Below are 18,712 nucleotides of genomic sequence, written 5' to 3'. Positions count from 1 at the left end.
GGAGATCAGCAGAAAGTACCAGACAGGTTAGTATTTTTTTTTCATGAGCCACAGGGTTTTCAGCACTGAAAACCCTGCCCCACTTTTTTGGTTGAATACCTTGGGTATTGCGAGCATGCATACCCATGGTAATCCAAAATTGGGCATGAAGTAAGCAAACCTCACTTCCAACTGAATTCCCCCTATGTGTACAGTACTTTCAGCTGCTGTGGTAATTATTGTCTAAGATGTAAGGGGGATGCTGGCAGATTTATTTATAGTCCATTTTTACTGCCAACAAATTATCAAACAAATATACGCACCTCTGTACCACCTCAGGAATGACTATGAGGGCCAATTCAGAAGAATTTGCTAACCTTTAGCACGCATGCTGGGGGCCACCCAGCGCTGGACAAGGTCGCCCAGCATGCTGACCGGCGCCTCCCCCCCTTCAACAAGCAGAAATTGTTAAAAGCACGTAATTTCTGCTTGTTAGCAGAAATTAAGGATGACTCCTGCCGGCGCAGCTTAGCTGAGGCCGCAGGAGTCCCGGCGCCATTTTTCCTGTCGCAGTGGCTGCGTGTGATGTCACGCAGCCGCACCATTTCGGCTGGCACGCCCCTGCAACTCTCCGTTTCCTCCCAGAAAACGAAGCGTTGCCGCCCCCCTCCTGCCCTGCGACCGCCTCTGCCCGATTGACAGGCAGAGGTGATCGTATTTTCTGTGGCCTCCCACAGAAAATGTGGGCGCATCGCAGTAGGGCCCGCTGCGCATAAGCCCACACCACCTCAGCAAAATTTCCATACGAATCGCTACTTGCGATTCTTACTGAATTTGCCCCTATGTTTGCAAGCAGAATCTCAGATCATTTCCATGAACACAGAAAATAGCCTTCAAACCAAGGGGTTCCACATGCAAAACTTGGAAAATGTTTAATCGTTTTGCTACTTTCAGTGAACAGTTCTTGTAAGCATGATTGTTCTGTTATTTTTTTCCTTTTGTTTATAAGAAATTTATTTGCCTAAGAATATCTTTGCATGTCTTTTTTTATTATCTTTTTGTATATATTTTAAGCATTGCGAATATCTTTCTCATTTTAAACTTTAATTAATAAGATTACTTTCTGTGATTCTTACTGGATCCATTTTACCTGTGGATTCAGCAAATCCATGCTACATATATATACTACAGGTTATTATGTGGGTAATGATAACTGTGTTTTAATTGTAGCTGGGAAGGGAGGACTTAAGGCTTCATACTTGGAGTGAGTAACTCCTGAAGTGGCATTAGAACCTGAGAATTAATAGCGTGTGGGATAACAGTGATTGCAATAATTTTCAAACAGACCAGGTGGTTGTTGTTTTTATTAACTTTGTGTCATACCTATATCATGCAAGTTCAAGTGAGTGACAAGTTATTGACAGAGGTTAGAAAGTGCAATCTCTTAGAACAGGGTCCATGACAGCTTCCTTTTCTTCACTTACTTTCCCAGCTTACCTTAATGACAAAAATGCCACAATCTTTGCTATACTTCCCACTGATGCCATATTTCCAGTGTTCTTTTCAGAAGAGTTTATGTGGCTTTTCTGAGTTGTATGTAAGGGACGGGGCAATAACATAGAGTATTTGACTCAGAATATAGAAGTAGAGTCACAGAGGACTTATGATTGGTGTAGACAGTGGCAAATTTCCCATTAGGCACGTGAGGCACTTGCCTAGGGGCGGCACTTGCTTGGGGTGGCACTAGGATGCTTGTGTTGGTACTGTCAGCCCGAAAAGTACCATTTACTGCAAATATTTCCACTGTACTGTGCCATAATGCCATCTTGAATGGAGTGTAAACAAGTAGGACATGCACATATTGCTCCTGTCAGTGAAGGACGGTGAGAAGAAGGAGCAGCTCTTCCCATTATGTAAAAAATTAGAGGAGTAACTGTTGAACCAGTTTCACTGATTGTGTAATTTTTCCTCAAGATACAATTTATTTATTTATTTATAGTTAAATCATGCTGTTATTTTGTATGAAAACTTTAAGTGATATAAAGACAATTTGCGCAGAGCAGGCAGCCCAATGAAACGATAATCCAACAGTAAGTGTCTCTCCAGTACACTAAATTCAACTAAAATACAAACAAATGGTAAATGTATCACAGAGCGCCACACAAAACAACATGAAGTAAATGAAAGAGTAAAAGTGCTTAATAATACATCCCTTCTATTCGAGTAGAATGATTCCTCACGATATAAATTCTTCTACTCCCAAATAGTCAGCACATGGGGAGAAAACAGATAACAAAGCATGTGTGGTACAGTACCTTTTTAATCACACACTTAATTACAATGTAACAATGTTAAAAAACATAAAAGACAATTAATAATCCTGGGTTCTGTGGAAAGTGTGAATGGACTACACAATTACCAGAAAAGCATGAGAAGCGGTGAAAAAGAGTTCTCAATCAAAGTTCTTAATCATATCACCAGAATGATCCTCCCAGGCGGACAATCTGGGACAAATTCCTGGCAAGAGTCCTGTCCTCCACGTCTCCACAGCAAACTCCGGGATCAGTTATTCACACTGTTCAACGAGTTTCAACACTGTACTTAGGGTCTTTGTCAAGGCAATGAATAAAGTATCTCTCTCCCACTCCTCCTTATAAGTGTGGTTATGACCAATCCTAATCTTTCATCAATAAACCTCCTCTCTCTAACCAATCAGTGATAGTTATCTTGGACTTGGTCCAGGGGGCGTTGCTGGTGTTTAACCTGGCCTAATGTTATTCCTGTGGCTGTGTCTCCGGCACTCCGTGACGTCACTTCCGGAAATCCACTCATGCACGGAAGTGCATCATCGGTGCCATTACCATGGCAATCCGTACGCTACGGGAGGTATCCCCGGCCTGCCGCGACGTGGTTTTCATAGTTCCCATAATACAGGCAATGAGTCATTGGCGTCGTCGCTATGGGGATAGGGACGCCGTCATCAGGCTGTACCTCTGGCATCTCCATGGTCCCCGTAACGCAGCTCCCATACATCGAAACCAGGAAGTCCGCCGTCAGGGCCATAACCATGGTAGCCATTTAGTAACAATATATGTAATATTTCCCTAAAAGGATACAAAACAGATCGTAAATACCCAAACCTATTACATAAATAGAATTGGCATAGTGCAAAATATTAAAAGTACCTACTTTAAAATACTGGTTTAGAAACGCATGCATTGTCCAACCATTTAAACAAATATCATGGTAGTTCTACCAAATATATAGTGAGATTTGCGGGATTAAAATTGGTGAAAGGGAACCAGAGGCAAAGGGATATGGCTTCTTTATTAGCCAAATGTGAAATGCACTGCATACACTTCACCCACACGGTATAAATAACGATTTTGAGTTGAAGTGTTTTTTATAATCATTGCTATATATGAGCCCCCTTTTTATCATCACCAGTTCTTTCATTGCTTTTCTATTTAGTCCTAGTTCATGTAGGTTGTCCTTTTATATCCTTAATATTTGTCTCTTTTTAGATTGATTACTATTTTTCATTTTTAATATGTTCAAATTTAAACTTTTAGAGATTTTATGGATTGTATAACAGTATTTTAAAGTAGGTACTTTTAATATTTTGCACTATGCCAATTCTATTTATGTAATAGGTTTGGGTATTTACGATCTGTTTTGTATCCTTTTAGGGAAATATTACATATATTGTTACTAAATGGCTACCATGGTTACGGCCCCGATGGCGGACTTCCTGGTTTTGATGTATGGGAGCTGCGTTACGGGGACCAGGGAGATGCCGGAGGTACAGCCTGATGACGGCGTCCCGATCCCCATAGCGACGATGCCAATGACGCATTGCCTGTATTATGGCAACTATGGAAACCACGTTGCGGCAGGCCGGGGATACCTCCATAGCGTACGGATTGCCATGGTAATGGCGCCGATGACGCACTTTCGTGCATGAGTGAATTTCCGGAAGTGACATCACGGAGTGCCGGGGACACAGCCACAGGAATAACATTAGGCCTGGTTAAACACCAGCAACGCCCCCTGGTCCAAGTCCAAGATAACTATCACTGATTGGTTAGAGAGAGGAGGTTTATTGATGAAAGATTAGGATTGGTCATAACCACACTTATAAGGAGGAGTGGGAGAGAGATACTTTATTCATTGCCTTGACAAAGACCCTAAGTACAGGGTTGAAACGCGTTGGCCAGTGTGAATAACTGATCCCGGAGTTTGCTGTGGAGACATGAAGGACAGGACTCTTGCCAGGAAGTTGTCCCAGATTGTCCGCCCGGGAGGATCGTTCTGGTGATATGATTAAGAACTTTGATTGAGAACTCTTTTTCACCGGTACTCATGCTTTTCTGGTAATTGTGTAGTCCATTCACACTTTCCACAAAACCCAGGATTATTAATTGTCTTTTATGTTTTTTAAGATTGTTACATTGTAATTAAGTGTGTGATTAAAAAGGTACTGTACCACACATGCTTTGTTATCTGTTTTCTCCCCATGTGCTGACTATATGGGAGTAGAAGAATTTATATCGTGAGGAATCATTCTACGCGAATAGAAGGGATGTATTATTTAGCACTTTTACTCCTTCATTTACTTCATGTTGTTTTGTGTGGCGCTCTGTGATACATTTACCGTTTATTTGTATTTTAAATCATGCTGTCATGTTTACAAATATACTGTCACATTTCTTAGGAAGGCAAATCCGGTCTTACCATTTAGCAGCTTAATGCCCCCTACACAATCCGCGATCCATCGCCGAGCTGCCCGATGGCGGATAAGTTTCTTCACGCCCCCCGTCACCCGTCTCCATAGCAGTGCATGCTAATATGGATGAGATTATCCATATTGGCCTGCATGCATAAGCAACCCAGCACCAACAATGAACGAGCGCAGGGCCGAGTATCGTTCATCATTGGTGCCTACACACTGAACGATATGAATGAGTTCTCGTTTATTAATGAACGAGAACATTCATATCGTTCAGTTAGATCTTCAAGTGTGTAGGGCCCTTAAGGCACCATCCTAGAGTGCTGAGATTAAGGGAGCACTGTGCTGGTACTAGGAGGCAGAACAGGGGTGCTCCATACTACCATGCACGGTGCACAGTGTCATGTGATTATGGGTGGGAGCAGAAAAAGGAAATGTGTGGAAAAGTGTGTTTATGAGAGATGGAATGTGAGTTATACCGATTACACATCGCTATACCGGGTCACGCCCAAGACTTGTGCACGGGTCCTTCCTGGTGCGACCCGGTTAACACCACTTTCAGACTGGCGGCACCAACCTGGCAAATTGCTGGGTTGATGATGTCAACAGTGACGTGTGCGGAGGCGGTGCCTGGAGATCAGATCATCTCCAAGTGCCGTTTGTCCCTCTAACGCCTGTAACTCTGTGCCTATACTGTGAATGGGTCCCGTGTCGATTCACCAGCAACCCGTTCACACTGCACCTGACCCGGTAATAAACCGGGAATAACCTGGCTTTATTCCCATGTTGAAATACCATGTCAGGTGACCCAAGAATTCGGGACTTACTTCTTTCACATGTTTGTGCGGAGTGAAAGTGTGTGTATTTTTGCTCACACCGATGGAGTATGGAGCAAATATCAATGTTACAGTAAGTGCTGCCTTTGGGATGCTCGCAGGTTGACCAGGGTCTCTCTAATTCAATATATAGCTCCCAGAACTTCACCTGGGAGCAGAGACCATGTGGTATAACCCACATGTAATAAAATCTCCCCCATATACATTTAAGCGAGTTCCCTCCTGACTAAAATCTACAATCACTTTAGTCCATTAAAGGTAGGCAAATAATCATATGGAAGTACCTCTTAAAGATATATACTCAGGACTCATACCTGTCACTTGAGCTACTATACACAGAAATTAGGAAATTGCTTTAAACCCATATACAACATTCAGAATTTATGTAAATTGTCTTTCCTGTAATTCTGGATTGGAAAATGTTAGAGAGATTTTCTGATTTGAACATTTAAGCATGCAAATGAAAAGTGTAAATTAAAATAATGTTAATCTAGGTGACATGGACATAGCACCTGCAGCTGTGATATCGGAAGCTGCCAAACCAAATTATAATAGAGTAGCTAGATTGGTTGTTGACAAAACCTTGATTTATGTAATAAAGCGCATCAGCCTCTATCTTGAATAATGGATTCGACATTGTAGCAATAAACACAGTAGTTTACTATTTCACTTTCATGTCATAAAAGTCCACATGTATAAATTACTCTATAACATACATAAATACTGTATATAGCAAAAGAAAATGTAATTAGGAAGTGTATGAATGTTTAGTAATGCGTATTCATGACATCTAAGTCATCAGTGGGCCTGATGCTCAGTTGAATGTAAATCATTCTGTACGTTGTTGCTTCTCTTTAGGCGCATGGACATACATGCATATTTTATTCCACAGGTAGAATTGCACCATACTTTTCTATTCTCCCAGAAGGTGCATGAGACTCCAGATTTTATGGATAGGCCTCCGGAAGAGTGGGCTGACCTCCCACATCCGACCCACTTCCTAGTAAATGCGGGCAGGGTTGGTAGATAATGCAAGTTATTGCGGATCATATGGACAGTCAACACATCATCATGCCCAGTTTCTCTGTTGTGTATCACATTAGTATATACAATGTGTCCTATTTCTGTTTTGTAGCTTCATCTGTTGTATCTCACTGTGCAGGTGCCACACCATTAAAATAAATGTTCTGTCCACTTGCTCTAACTACCCCCCCCACCCACCCATCCACCCCTTCCCCCGCCACCACCACCACCACCACCTATCGGTAAATTACCTGTTTATGTATCTTTTTTGTTGTATATTCTGTTTTTATTGAGAAATAATTATGCTTACAATCAATACAAACAATCCACTCCTAAACACAGAGAAGAATAGATAATAACAATCGAAAGTAAGGGTGAAGTCTAAAACAAAACTAGAAACAACTAGTAGAAGAAGAGAACAAAGTGAGAATAACAGACAAAAGGAGAGAAAAGAAAAGGAACAAGAAGGAAAGGTGGGAGAAGCAAGTGTCAGAATGAGTTACTAGAAAAAAAAACACAAGACCATCATACACAAATCTGGTAAGAACTGGTAAAGGGTTGAATCCAAAGACCCAAGACACAGATTACATAAAAAGTGTTTGTACGGACGTAAAGGTCTTGTAAATGTCCGAGAAATTAAGGCCCATACACACTAGAAGATATTTTCCATAGATAACTATGGGTGTAAACGATCAAATTGTTGAGATCGTTCTAGTGTGTACACAGCAAACGATGAACAGTGCACACACCATTGGTCGTTGGAAGCAGGTTGTCACTCAAGAGAAATTGCTCATCTTCCACATTGTTCATCTTTCACATCTTTCAAGTCTTCTAGTGTGTATGGGCCTTTATATTTACATTCCAACCAAGGAAACCATGTGCTAGTAAAATCAGACAGTTTGTCTACTGAGTATAATAAAATGTCTTCCATAGACATAAAATAATACATTTTTGGGAACCAATCCTTGTGTGTGAGGTATTTAGAGGAGTTACCAAGTTTCTTTTGTATTTGGCCAACGATATTAAGGAGTGGGAAAGCAACCAGAAGGCGGGCAAGTGGGTATAGTCAGGCTTAAAAAAAATTTGAGAAGTAGGGCTGACATCAAACCAAAAGTTTGATAAATGGGGGCATTCCCACCAGATATGGAGTAGTGTATCTAGAACTGAGGAGCATCTCCAACAAGAGTGAGAGATAGATGGGAACATGGTGTGAATGTCTGTATCAGTGCATTAAGATCTTATATTGTGTCTCTTTTACAGTCACACAAACAGAACTAGTATGAACCTCAAGAAAAATGTTCCTTCAATCTACGCTGGACAAGGATTGGCCCAAGTCTTTTTCCCATGCCTCGGCATAGGGTGGGATGGAGGTAGACTGATTTTCAATAAGCAGCTTGTAAATAGCAGAAACTGCATGTGATGGGGATTGAGGGGCAACACAAAATGTCTTAAAAAAATGAGTAAGGTTCTTTTTAGCAAAACCTAATCTATTGGAAGTGGAAAAGAAATGTCTAACCTGCAAATACAGCCAGAGTTCAGAATGCGGAATGTCCTATAGCTATTAAATCTCTGAGAACTGTATAATGCCAGAATCTGTTACCAACTGGCTGACCCGCAGAAGTACAATTAAGAAAGTGAGTGGTATTTAGACCTGGGGGAAACTCAGATTAACTAGAAAAGAAGTACTGTAAAATGGCCAAAAACAGAGGTAAGAAAGACGTTGCAAGGTCCTCAAAGAGGAGAGTAAGGGCAATATTGTAGGATGTGGAGGTGAGGGAAGGTAATGACGGGACAATGGTGGTCATTACAAGTTGATCACAGCCAGCAACTTTTTGCTGCGATCAACTGGTCCACGCCTATGGGGGAGTGTATTTTAGCTTTGCAGGGCTGCGATCGCTTGTGCAGCCCTTCTGAGCTAAATTTTTTTCAAGCAGAGCAAGACTAGCCCTGGACATACTTACCCTGTGCGACGATCTCAGCGATGCTGGAGCCGGCTTTGACGTCAGACATCCGCCCTCCGTTCTCTTGGACACACCAGCATTTTCTTCTCCACTCCCCGAAAACGGCAGGCAACGGTCCGGACACGCCCAGGAACGTCTTCTTTCTGTCAATCTTCTTGTGGTCGGCTCTGTGACCGCTTTCTTCGTTGAGCGCGACATAACCCGGTGACCCCTGTTGCCAGGTAATGACGCGCTTGTGCAGAGTGGCCGCTGCGCATGCGCATTCCAGAACCGTTCGCACCGCAGCGACAAACCGCTGCGTGCGAACGGGTCGGAATGACCCCCAACATCAGGATGTTGCTCCATATAGAAGCTTTCAAGTGTGACCCATTGCTTTATATCCCTATTTCTGGTCCACTGAGGAATTCTATGGAGGTGTATAGCATGATAAATAATATGATTTAATATCTGGTAATTGAAGAGCACCCATCTGCTTTTGATGTGAAAGTACATCTTGTCTTATTCTAGACCTTTTCTATTACCAGATAAATTGTCTAATCAGGAGTGTAAGTGAACAGAACCAAGAATCAGGCACATGTATCAGCAAAGCCTGGAGAATATAAAGCAGTTTGGCAAGTGTATTCATTTTGACCACATTGTTTTTGCCTAACCAAGATTGCTGTCTAAAATGCCACCAGTTGTAATCAGAGTGGATAGAAGGGAGAAAAAGAGCTGTGAAATTTGTGTGATACAATTGTGGTAAGTCTCTAGTGTGATTAATACCTAAATACATAATGCAAAAAGAGTGCCAGGCGAAGGGAAAGGCCTATTAAAGTCCAATTATTGTAGCTGGGGAAGAAGAAACATTAAGAGCAATAGACTTGAAAAAATGTATTTTAAAATTAGACAAAAATGTCTCAAATTCCAGCATTAGATGTGGAAGGGAAGTAACAGTTTTGGAGATAGTATCCAAAATATTGTCAGCAAATTATGCTAATTTGTGCTCCATGTGAGGATTTGCCCTAATAGCTCTTGCTAAGGCTTCTATGCAAAGGACAAATATTATTGGGGATAGTATGAAAATAGGGTCTAACATAATACCATTTACCTGAACCGTAGCTGAAGGGGAAGCATAGAGGGCAAGGATTCTTTGGAGCGCTAGAGGACTCAGTCTTATATGTCCAAGACCAGACCTCATAAAAGTCCAACTAATCCTGTCAAATGCCTCTTCAGAGTCGGTAGACAGGAGGATGGTAGGGACTTTACTTTGAGAAGTGAGCTGCTGGATTAAATTGAGGATTACTGCGCATTCGCTGCTCCATCTTGTCACTGTGCAAGAGCACCACAGTGGGAGACAGACATCTTCCAGTTAGCTCCAGAGAGACATGCGATTACTGCTATTCAACACCTATACAGAGAGCTGCTACTATAGCTAGAGAGCCTGGTATTGCTTGCATCCCACACCACTACCCAGATACAGTCACCGGATGTTTCACTCAAGGGGTATGATTCATATTCAGTCGGTTAGACCATAGCTGCTGCTTCCTTGGAAGCATCAGTGATGTTTACATATGGTAATGTAGCAGGAGGCATCTGGTATAAATAGATGCCCCCTGCATGCATGTGTGATCCACTGCTGCTTCCAAGGACACAGCATTGGATCACTTTGTGACACCACTGGCCAGTAACCCTGAAATTACCCAAACCAGCCGCTGCTGATGTCAGGAAATCTCAGTTGGAAGACAGAGACCCTGGCCATGGCATTCCCACAAAATAGAAGCGACATGCCTCCGTTTTGTGAAATGCCGCCCATCACCGTCCTCACCCTGCTGGCAAACAGCTGCAGACTTTTAATCAGCTGACCTCTGCAGCCTTACTGCAGGACCCATTTTTCACATGCACCAGACTGCGCTAAAGAATTCTGACAGGACCCGAATCAGGCCTAAGCTCCGCTACATGCAGCAAGTGTGTGTACAGTATGTGCATAATTGTGAGTATGGTTTTGACATCACTTTGTTATTAAAAAAACACCTCACTGGGCTCCTCATTGTCTCAGTGCAGCCACTGGGAGTGTACACTCACTCAGCCATACCACCACTAAGTGTACACATATTCCAACAATTTGTTTGTTTGTTTGAGTGGGGGGAGCAAATAGCCTGATGGTTATTTCTTGAAGCTTCCTGTGCAAGGTATTCAGTGGGATCAAAATGTGAATCTACAGTATAGGAGTGACATCCACTTTTGGGGCTTGTTGTCAACACATATTAATGCTGATGTCTCTAGAGGTGTCAGTACCAAAAATGGTAATGGTAGTGGTTAGTCCCCGTGTTGTGGCGTTGTCTTTCTTTCAGTACTTCCTTTAGATGCCTATAAATATCTTGTTAAGAATAACAAAATCCACCATACAGTATATTGTTATCACATTATACAATATTAACTATAGAAAAGTTCTGCACATAATTGTCATTTACAAATCGATTTCTTAAGAAATTATTATTATTATTTTTATTATTTTATTATTTTGTTTTTTGACTTTGCTGTGAAATTGTAATATTGCTTGCCTTCATTCCTAATTAAAAAAAGCATTTTTTGGAAATTTAATTTTTTTTTGCACTGAAATGTGATACCATGAAATGTTCGGTATCCGGTTGATAGATAGACAGTGTCAGTTAGACAGTCAATAGATAGACACCATGGGGTATATTTACAAAGATTCGTGTTTTTGCCGTTTTGAAGGGTGTTTGAACTCGAATGGTATCGGGTGCATTTTACTGCAACTTTTTGAATCCTGATACGATCATTCACTAAGCTGCCGACTTTTCCCAATTCGTATTTTCCGATGTCAATGTGATTCGTAATGTTAGGCAGTGTTTTACGGGAGTGATGAGTAAAACACTGCCTGACAAAACACAAGGAATCCCGGCCGGATCTGTGAGATCCGTGCAGGGCTTCATTGTGTACCTTAAAAAGGTGTTTTAAGTAGTAAAAAATCAGAAAAAAATTGCATGGGGTCCCCCCTCCTAAGCACAACCAGCCTCGGGCTCTTTGAGCCGTTCCTGGTTGTCAAAATATGGAGAAAAAAATGACAGGGGTTCCCCCATATTTCATCAACCAGCACCGGGCTCTGCGCCTGGTCCTGGTTCCAAAAATACGGGGGACAAAAAGCGTAGGGGTCTCCCGTATTTTTGAAACCAGCACCGGGCTCCACTAGCCAGGTACATAATGCCACAGCCGGGGGACACTTTTATACTGGTCCCTGCAGCCCTGGCATTACATACCCAACTAGTCACCCCTGGCCGGGGTACCCTGGAGGAGTAGGAACCCCTTAAATCAAGGGGTACCCCCCTCCAGCCACCCAAGGGCCAGGGGTGAAGCCTGAGGCTTTCCCCCCCATCCAAGGGCGGCGGATGGGGGGCTGATAGCCATGTGTAAAAAATGTGAATATTGTTTTTAGTAGCAGTACTACAAGTCCCAGCAAGCCTTCCCCGCAAGCTGGTACTTGGAGAACCACAAGTACCAGCATGCGGTTGAAAACCTGGCCCGCTGGTACCTGTAGTACTACTACTAAAAAAATACCCCCCAAAAAAACAGGACACACACACCGTGAAAGTATACGTTTATTACATACATGCACACCTCCATACATACATACATACTTACCTATGTTCCCACGAGGCTCGGTCCTCTTCTCCATGTAGAATCCTTGGGGGACCTGTGAAAAAAATTATACTCACATAATCCAGTGTAGATTGTTTTCAAAGTATAATCCACGTACTTGGCAAAACAAAAAAATGGAAACCCGACCACGCACTGAAAATAACTGCCGTGTTTGACCGATGGTCTATTCATTCGTATTTCTTAACTTTGATAATCAAACCATTACGAATAGTCCAAACACTGCCGAGATTGGTGCTTAGTGAATTCCCGGATTGGCACAAATCGGACAAACTCGAATTCTTAGTAAATTCTGGCCCATATGTTAGACATTAGGTCGACAGGGTCAAACGGTCGACATGGTCAAAAGGTCGATGTGAAAAGGGTAGACAATACAGAAGGTCGACAGGGTCAAAAGGTCGACACGGTCAAAAGGTCAACATGCAAATAGACGACATAAAAAAGACAAATGTTTTTTTTATTTAACATGTTTTTGGACTATTTCCTACCTTCTCTATCCATGACGGCATAGAGTTGATTATAAACCTTGTGGCGAGCGCGCGAGCCACCTAGCCCGAAGTGTGGTGAGTGAAGCGAGCCCCGCGAGGGTATGCCTTTCTACAATTGGGGGTCCCAGATGACAAAACTATACACAAACCACAAAAATGCAAAGTACATGGTGTCTACCTTTTTTATGTCAACCATTTTCATGTCGACCTTTTGACCCTGTCGACCTAATGTCTGTCTAACATATGGTGTCTAACTATTGACTGTCTAACTAGACACTGTCTATCTTTTATACCACACCCGAAATGTTCTTGGCATCAGCACATGCAGAAACATTTTTATTTGTAATGACCAGAATAAGACACATTACCTACTTTTAATTTCGGCTGGTGCTGCTTTGTGGCAGAACAGCCAGGTCTAGGAACACTAGGTCCAGGGACCTGGGAATTGTTTGTGTGCAACGATCAGGAAAAATGTACAGCATGATGTGAAAGCTAATAATAATCAGTGTGTTAGCATTTCTTCATGTTTGTTTTGTTCCAGCTCAGTCACGTGTAACATACTGTATACTTTTATTGTTTGTACCCAACCTATGTGGGCTTAGGCAATAAGAAAGCTCATGATTTGAAATACAGATGTGTCCTCATACATTTTTGCTCATAGCCCAGCATTCAGGCATCTTAGTCGCAGCATGTAAATAGTAATACCTATGATGGCGCAGTGGGAAACGCATGATTTGCATGTGGGGGTTTCCAGAACTGGGTGGAGCCAATCATTGGGGTGGGGACTGAGGTGACCCAGTATATGCTGGGTCTGTAAAACTAGTGTGTGTGTGTATATATATATATATATATATATATATATATATATCCAAAAAGAGTACAGGCACTCACCACTTTTCCTTGAAGATATAAGAATTTATTGCCACTCACAGGTGTGTCTCACATGGAGACAGTCAGCATAACAGCATATAGTGAGACACACCTGTGAGTGGCAATAAATTCTTATATCTTTAAGGAAAAGTGGTGAGTGCCTGTACTCTTTTTGGATATATTTTGGACTTCTCTGGAGCCCTTTATGGAGCACCGCCTATGTTGTGGACTGTAGCAGTGAGTGTGGACTTATCTGGATATATATATATATATATATATTTATTTATATATATATATATATATATATATATATACACACACACATATCTACACATATATACCGTGTATATATATATATATATACACACATATATATATACACAAACACACATACATATACACACATAGCATATTAAACATGCATACATATTATATATATATATATATATATATATATATATATATATTAGTGATGAGCGGGTTCGGTTTCTCGGAAACCGAACCCCCCCGAACTTAAGCCTTTTTACACGGGTCCGAGCCGTACTCGGATTCTCCCGTGTGGCTCGGGTAAACCGAGCGCGCCCGAACGTCATCATCCCGCTGTCGGATTCTCGCGAGATTCGGATTCTATATAAGCAGCCGCGCATCGCCGCCATTTTCACACGTGCATTGAGATTGATAGGGAGAGGACGTGGCTGGCGTCCTCTCCGTTTATATAGTTATAGTAGTTAGTTGATCTGATTGCTACTGCTTAGCTTATTGTGGGGAGGATTGGGGAGCAGCTGTTAGGACTCAGGAGGAGTACAGTGCAGAGTTTTGCTAGTTTTTTTTAATCCGTTCTCTGCCTGAAAAAAACGTTCCATACCATATCTGTGCTCAGCCTCAGTGTGCTGCATGATATATCTGACTGTGCTGAGTGCTCACACTGCTTAATTGTGGGGGAGACTGGGGAGCAGCTATAGCAGGAGTACAGTGCACAGTTTTGCTGACAGTGACCACCAGTATACGTTTGTCTGCCTGAAAAACACTCCTGTGGTGTCTTTTTTTCTTTATACTATAAGTTTTAACTTTTTTAACTTTTTTAAGTTTTTTAACTTTTAGTTGTGCGCATTAAAATATGGAGAACAAAAATGTGGAGGTTAAAAAAATAGAGAAAGATCAAGATCCACTTCCACCTCGTGCTGAAGCTGCTGCCACTAGTCATGGCCGAGACGATGAAATGCCATCAACGTCGTCTGCCAAGGCCGATGCCCAATGTCATAGTACAGAGCATGTAAAATCCAAAACACAAAAGATCAGTAAAAAAATGACCCAAAAATCAAAATTAAAAGCGTCTGAGGAGAAGCGTAAACTTGCCAATATGCCATTTACGACACGGAGTGGCAAGGAAAGGCTGAGGCCCTGGCCTATGTTCATGGCTAGTGGTTCAGCTTCACATGAGGATGGAAGCACTCATCCTCTCGCTAGAAAAAAGAAAAGACTTAAGCTGGCAAAAGCACAGCAAAGAACTGTGCGTTCTTCGAAATCACAAATCCCCAAGGAGAGTCCAATTGTGTCGGTTGCGATGCCTGACCTTCCCAACACTGGACGGGAAGAGCTTGCACCTTCCACCATTTGCACGCCCCCTGCAAGTGCTGGAAGGAGCACCCGCAGTCCAGTTCCTGATAGTCAAATTGAAGATGTCACTGTTGAAGTACACCAGGATGAGGATATGGGTGTTGCTGGCGCTGGGGAGGAAATTGACAAGGAGGATTCTGATGGTGAGGTGGTTTGTTTAAGTCAGGCACCCGGGGAGACACCTGTTGTCCGTGGGACGAATATGGCCATTGACATGCCTGGTCAAAATTTAAAAAAAATCAGCTCTTCGTGTGGAATTATTTCAACACAAATGCGGACAACAGGTGTCAAGCCGTGTGTTGCCTTTGTCAAGCTGTAATAAGTAGGGGTAAGGACGTTAACCACCTCGGAACATCCTCCCTTATACGTCACCTGCAGCGCATTCATCATAAGTCAGTGACAAGTTCAAAAACTTTGGGTGACAGCGGAAGCAGTCCACTGACCACTAAATCCCTTCCTCTTGTAACCAAGCTCCTGCAAACCACACCACCAACTCCCTCAGTGTCAATTTCCTCCTTACCCAGGAAAGCCAATAGTCCTGCAGGCCATGTCATTGGCAAGTCTGACGAGTCCTCTCCTGCCTGGGATTCCTCCGATGCATCCTTGAGTGTAACGCCTACTGCTGCTGGCGCTGCTGTTGTTGCTGCTGGGAGTCGATCGTCATCCCAGAGGGGAAGTCGGAAGACCACTTGTACTACTTCCAGTAAGCAATTGACTGTCCAACAGTCCTTTGCGAGGAAGCTGAAATATCACAGCAGTCATCCTGCTGCAAAGCGGATAACTGAGGCCTTGGCAGCCTGGGCGGTGAGAAACGTGGTTCCGGTATCCATCGTTAATTCAGAGCCAACTAGAGACTTGATTGAGGTACTGTGTCCCCGGTACCAAATACCATCTAGGTTCCATTTCTCTAGGCAGGCGAAAATGTACACAGACCTCAGAAAAAGACTCACCAGTGTCCTAAAAAATGCAGTTGTACCCAATGTCCACTTAACCACGGACATGTGGACAAGTGGAGCAGGGCAGACTCAGGACTACATGACTGTGACAGCCCACTGGGTAGATGTATTGCCTCCCGCTGCAAGAACAGCAGCGGCGGCACCAGTAGCAGCATCTCGCAAACGCCAACTCGTTCCTAGGCAGGCTACGCTTTGTATCACCGCTTTCCAGAATATGCACACAGCTGAAAACCTCTTACGGCAACTGAGGAATATCATCGCAGAATGGCTTACCCCAATTGGACTCTCCTGGGAATTTGTGGCATCGGACAACGCCAGCAATATTGTGCGTGCATTACATCTGGGCAAATTCCAGCACGTCCCATGTTTTACACATACCTTGAATTTGGTGGTGCAGAATTATTTAAAAAACGACAGGAGCGTGCAAGAGATGCTGTCGGTGGCCAGAAGAATTGCGGGCCACTTTCGGCGTACAGGCACCGCGTACAGAAGACTGGAGCACCACCAAAAACACCTGAACCTGCCCTGCCATCATCTGAAGCAAGAGGTGGTAACGAGGTGGAATTCAACCCTCTATATGCTTCAGAGGATGGAGGAGCAGCAAAAGGCCATTCAAGCCTATACATCTGGCCACGATATAGGCAAAGGAGGTGGAATGCACCTGACTCAAGCGCAGTGGAGAATGATTTCAACGTTGTGCAAGGTTCTGCAACCTTTTGAACTTGCCACACGTGAAGTCAGTTCAGACACTGCCAGCCTGAGTCAGGTCATTCCCCTCATCAGGATTTTGCAGAAGAAGCTGGAGACATTGAAGGAGGAGCTAAAACAGAGCGATTCCGCTAGGCATGTGGGACTTGTGGATGGAGCCCTTCATTCGCTTAACCAGGATTCACGGGTGGTCAATCTGTTGAAATCAGAGCACTACATTTTGGCCACCGTGCTCGATCCTAGATTTAAAACCTACGTTGTATCTCTCTTTCCGGCAGACACAAGTCTGCAGAGGTTCAAAGACCTGCTGGTGAGAAAATTGTCAAGTCAAGCGGAACGTGACCCGTCAACATCTCCTCCTTCACATTCTCCCGCAAATGGGGGTGCGAGGAAAAGGCTACGAATTCCGAGCCCACCCGTTGGCGGTGATGCAGGGCAGTCTGGAGCGAGTGCTGACATCTGGTCCGGACTGAAGGACCTGCCAACGATTACTGACATGTCGTCTACTGTCACTGCATATGATTCTCTCACCATTGAAAGAATGGTGGAGGATTATATGAGTGACCGCATCCAAGTAGGCACGTCAGACAGTCCGTACGTATACTGGCAGGAAAAAGAGGCAATTTGGAGGCCCTTGCACAAACTGGCTTTATTCTACCTAAGTTGCCCTCCCTCCAGTGTGTACTCCGAAAGAGTGTTTAGTGCCGCCGCTCACCTTGTCAGCAATCTGCGTACGAGGTTACTTCCAGAAAATGTGGAGAAGATGATGTTCATTAAAATGAATTATAATCAATTCCTCCGTGGAGACATTCACCAGCAGCAATTGCCTCCAGAAAGTACACGGGGACCTGAGATGGTGGATTCCAGTGGGGACGAATAATCTGTGAGGAGGGGGATGTACACAGTGAAAGGGGTGATGAATCGGACGATGATGATGAGGTGGACATCTTGCCTCTGTAGAGCCAGTTTGTGCAAGGAGAGATTGATTGCTTCTTTTTTGGTGGGGGCCCAAACCAACCAGTCATTTCAGTCACAGTCGTGTGGCAGGCCCTGTCGCTGAAATGATGGGTTCGTTAAAGTGTGCATGTCCTGTTTATACAACATAAGGGTGGGTGGGAGGGCCCAAGGACAATTACATCTTGCATCTCTTTTTTCTTTCATTTTTCTTTGCGTCATGTGCTGTTTGGGGAGTATTTTTTTGAAGGGCCATCCTGCGTGACACTGCAGTGCCACTCCTAGATGGGCCAGGTGTTTGTGTTGGCCACTTGGGTCGCTTATCTTAGTCACACAGCTACCTCATTGCGCCTCTTTTTTTCTTTGCGTCATGTGCTGTTTGGGGAGTATTTTTTTCAAGTGCCATCCTGTCTGACACTGCAGTGCCACTCCTAGATGGGCCAGGTGTTTGTGTCGGCCACTTGGGTCGCTTATCTTAGTCACACAGCTACCTCATTGCGCCTCTTTTTTTCTTTGCGTCATGTGATGTTTGGGGAGTATTTTTTTGAAGGGCCATCCTGCGTGACACTGCAGTGCCACTCCTAGATGGGTCAGGTGTTTGTGTCGGCCACTTGGGTCGCTTAGCTTAGTCACACAGCTACCTCGGTGCAAATTTTAGGACTAAAAATAATATAGTGAGGTGTGAGGTGTTCCGAATAGACTGAAAATGAGTGGAAATTATGGTTATTGAGGTTAATAATACTATGGGATCAATATGACCCCCAAATTCTATGATTTAAGCTGTTTTTTAGGGTTTTTTGAAAAAAACACCCGAATCCAAAACACACTTGAATCCGACAAAAAAATTTCGGTGAGGTTTTGCCAAAACGCGTTCGAACCCAAAACACGGCCGCGGAACAGAACCCAAAACCAAAACACAAAACCCGAAAAATTTCCG

The sequence above is a fragment of the Pseudophryne corroboree genome, chromosome 2, assembly GCF_028390025.1.
Source record: "Pseudophryne corroboree isolate aPseCor3 chromosome 2, aPseCor3.hap2, whole genome shotgun sequence".
NCBI classification, from domain to species: Eukaryota; Metazoa; Chordata; class Amphibia; order Anura; family Myobatrachidae; genus Pseudophryne; species Pseudophryne corroboree.
The sequence above is the reverse complement of the archived record's forward strand: the minus strand, read 5'-3'. Positions refer to the sequence as shown.